The sequence below is a fragment of the Cryptomeria japonica genome, chromosome 2 (assembly GCF_030272615.1).
Source record: "Cryptomeria japonica chromosome 2, Sugi_1.0, whole genome shotgun sequence".
NCBI lineage: Eukaryota > Viridiplantae > Streptophyta > Pinopsida > Cupressales > Cupressaceae > Cryptomeria > Cryptomeria japonica.
The window spans coordinates 139,735,280-139,739,953 of record NC_081406.1 but is presented as its reverse complement, the minus strand read 5'-3'; positions in this window follow the sequence as shown (position 1 = coordinate 139,739,953).

The following is a 4,674-nucleotide window of genomic DNA, read 5'->3' as shown; positions in this document are numbered from 1 at the left end:
GAACGAAAATGTGGTTACAAGTAGGATCACATATGAAAGTTCAAAAGCATAAAGTAGTCCAGTCGTAAGCAGGGGTTGATAATGAAGGAAGCATCTCCTTATATAGAAGACACTATATGAAATGGATGGATAAGATTGAGAGCTATAAAAGATAAATAGTTGGCTATGATTAGAGGGTAGGTAGAGGAAATAAGAAAATAATGAAAGGGTAGGTAGTGTATGAATTAAGAGATGAATGACATGTGTCATAGGTAGAAAAGGTTAATGAATTAATTAAATAAATAAAGATTTATTTAATTAATAGAAGAAGTGAGATCAATTAAATAAATAAAAGTATTTATTTAATTTAAGAAAAGGATAATTTAAATAAATAAATGTATTTATTTAAATGAGAAATAAGGCTAGAAGAGGATAAATGAATTAATTAAATAAATAAAGATTTATTTAATTAATAGAAAAATTAGGCTAAAAATAATTAAATAGATAAAGATATTTATTTAATTAGACTGGACAATTTTAGGTATCTACATTTTGCCCCTCTTTGAGACAATGCAGCTTGTCGCGTTGTTTCAAAGAAGATAATATGAACTGATACAAAGTTGCCCCAAGATGGAAATGATATGCCCCCTTGAGAGATTGGATGAAAATGTCTGAAAAGATCACAAATAATCTCTCGATAAGAAAGAAAGGGCTAGAATGGACTAGCTAGATAGGATCAAGTGACAGAGTCATGAGATAAAGAGGACTGACTTGGGAGACGAAGGCTAGGGCTAGGGCAAGGGCCTGGGCTAGGGTAGTCTATAAGATAGACCACGAGGGGAATACATCCTCATTGTCATCCACACATCGAAGAGATTAGAGTGCAGAGAGAGAATAGAGCAGCAATAGTCAGCAGCGATGGCATTGGTTCAGTGATTCGATTGCATTCGCCGATTTCAGAGGCCAGCAGATGCAGGAGAGCCGGTAAGTACCCTAAAACCTCCTTGTACTTTTTTGCATTAATTGTTGTCATTAATGCATGCTAGGTAGCGCAATAAATGCGCTTTTAGGTAATGTCAAAAAATGTCAAAAACACTGAGGCACGTCTGCATTGGTGCTAGGCACGTCTAGGTTGGCGAGGCGTGTCTATATTTGTGCCAGGGGCGTCTGTGCAAGAAAAGGCATCTATGCAAAATGCGAGTGCATCTGCGTTGTGCAGGCGTGTTTGTGCAATGTGGGCACATCTATGAAAAGCAGGCGCATCTATGTATTTCAGGTGCATCTGTGCAGAGCAAAGGCATTTATGCAGTATGTAAGCGCGTTTATGACATGAAGGTGCATTTGTGTCAAAAATGTGCATTTATGTCTTCTAGGGCAAATCGGCAATTCTGTGATGAACATACGCTATCGATTGGATAAGCTACTGAGAGGATACACTCAGGCAGGTCCTCTAGGGAAGACTATGATAGCAGATAGGGCTAGGATTGACAATTCTGTGATAGAACATATGTTGCCAATTAGGAAACTACTCAAGAGGATACACTCAAGTAGAGGCCCTAGGATAGGATAAATCGAGGCACTTTGTGATGAATAGGGAGTACCAAGACATAGTACTTTGTGATGAATAGAGAGTACTAAAATAACAACACTTTGTGATGAACAGGGAGTGCAAAAAACGTAGTACTTTGTGATGAACAGGGAGTACCACTAGGATAAATAGCAACACTTTGTGATGAACAGTGAGTGTCACTAGGATAGAAGCAACACTTTGTGATGAACAGTGAATGTCACTAGGATAGTATCATAAGAACTTAGGATAATAAGCAACATTTTGTGATGAGCAGTGAATGCCACTTTGACTGACACAGTTGATTTGCTTGACTGTAGGAGTATTTGCCTATGCTGGAGTCACGAGAGAGATTCCCGTCGACGCAAAGGTTACGACTGGAGCTGACATTTGAGGACAGAGCCGCTATTGAGGCTATGGGTTTGAGATATATTCTGTATGTACCTAAGTTTTGGGCGAACATGGGTTTGCTAACTGCTTTAGCTGAGAGATGGCACTCTGAGACATGCACATTCCATTTGTCGATGGGTGAGATGATAGTCACCTTAGAGGATGGGTATAGGATTCTGAGGATACCGATCGATGGGGAGTTGATTCCCTATGATCAAGATGGAGACAGGGATACGTTGAGATGAGTGTTTTAGGATCCGAGATTAGAGATGAGGGCAGGACATGTCGCCTGGGACACCATGACAGTGACAGGACTGACGCTACCAATAGTGCTAGGAGGAGTGATCAGTGGGTTCTTGTGTCCAGATAGGGTGACACGAGGGTTGGCTGTGGGCTGGGGGAGCACCTTGGAGACACTGGTTACACAACACAACAGATATGCCTGGGGACTGTGTGTGTTGGCACACTTGTATTATGAGCTTCATCAGTTAGTATATCATGGATCCGTAGGATTGGGCTGCGGAGTTACATTTCTACAGATGTGGGCATATGAGCATCTGCCAGTGACACGACCGATACACTTCAGAGGCAGGGGTCATGGGCACAGTTTTGTGCACTTGTATGATATGATTACATCACAACCACAGATTGGCAAGTTAGAGCACTGGCGTCGAGTCCTTGATGAGGTTGACACTGTGATATGGAGGTCGTACCAAGAGTGTGAGCAGTGGGAGGATGACGTGGTGGATTTGCCATACACTTTCAGAAGCAGATATCTGATTGGGCGGATGCCCTATGTACTGGAGAGGCAGTTGGTTGACAGGGTATGCAGGTAGTTTGGCAGGATTCAATGGATGCCACAAGGTTCTGGGATGTATGCTTGGACAGTCAGGGATCAGGCACACTTTGAGCTGTTGTTATCATATGATTAGGTAGTGATGCAGATGGTAGAGATGGTGCCCATGCCTTGGGATATGTGGCCTAAGATTGAGGATGTAGGGATAGATGCAGAGCATACTGCATATTGGGCAGAGCTGTCATGCCCAAACTTTTGGGCACGAACGGGATAATTTTTTTTTTAAATCACAACTTAAAACCTTAAATCAAAAAATATGAAATGCACTAACATATTTTGTCTTAACTATGTGAGAATTAACTCTATCCACTAACTCAAGTAAACAAGAATAATTTAAAATTAAATGCGAAATTGAATAGTTTTATTGTCGCATCGCTCTCAACCAATAATTAAATTAATTAATTAATGTAGAGAAAATATTAATCTCCAATATCCATTCATTGTTCTTAGGATTTAATTAACTAGTCCTAGCACTTAGTTTTATAAGTGTCTTTATTTTACTTAACAATAATTAAATAGAAGATTACACTAAATCAACAAAAGGGTCGATTATATTCGCAAATGAATATTCTTCTATAAGTTTGATCACATACACCTACGTCTAGGTGGGCTAAAATTTAATCCCTATAGTCAAATAATTTACTACAAAATTTAAATTCCCTAACGATTAATTTAATACATCTTAAATATTTAATTTTGCAAATATTTAGCTTAATTTAAAACACCTCAAATATTTTATTTAAATTAAATATTACTTCATAAATTTTTAATCTAAAGCTTCTCAATCCATTTAATTTAAATTAAATATCAACTTCATTAATATATAATTTAAAAAAACATCTCTATATATATGTATCTCCATACTCATAAAATTTATTAAAACATTATAACCACCTAGTTAAATATCCTTACTCCATTTTGATCTTTCCTTCAAAATTTTAACACCCTATTTATAAAAACATATGTATATTATATTTTTATGAATATACATGTGAGTATATATATATACACTTTAATATATTTTCACAAAATGAAAACCCTAATTTCTTTATTATAAAAGAGTCCTTTTATATTTATTTTTAAAAACTCATTTCTTTTATTTCTACCCTAGCCCTACCCAGGCTAGGGTTTTTTTTTTGGCAGGGCAGACCTGGCAGATGCGGCGATGATTTCTTTTTTTTTTGAGGCGGTGGGGGTGTCGGGCGTCGCCACTGTGCGACCACACAGTGGTGGCACGGGGTGCCGGCCCACTGTGTGTCCACACAGTGGTGGCACTTCGACGCCACCCATTGTGTGCACACACAGTGGGGTTCGCCCTCCCAAAACCCTGGTTTTTTTATTATTATTTTATTTAATATTAATATTTTTTTTTATTTAGTATATAATTTATATATATATAATTATAATCAACTTGCAAAAATCGTGATAAAGTAATTTTATTCTCTACTATGCCAAAATATACTATTATAATATGAATTTAAACAATGTGTTTTTTTTTGTTGTATTTTATTTATCAAATCAGAGATAGACTATTTATTTTCTACAATTATTTAAATGACATATTTAAATAACTTGTCCACCAAATTTATTTTCTCCAATTATTTAAATGACAGATTTAGATAACTTATCCAGCAAATATAAAAAAAATGGGCTGTTCTTTTAACTTTAGAATTTTCTATCTACAAAAAGTGTAATTAACAGAATCAAGTGAACTTAATTCAACAACTAATTAAATATGTAGTTCATTAAATAAAACCTTAGATTTATCTTCTACATAAAGTAAATGACAGATTTAAAATAATTTTATACAACTGTAAAAGTATATTTTTATATAGACTAGATAAGCTATCTACCTTAGATTTTAATTTCTGCAATACATGAA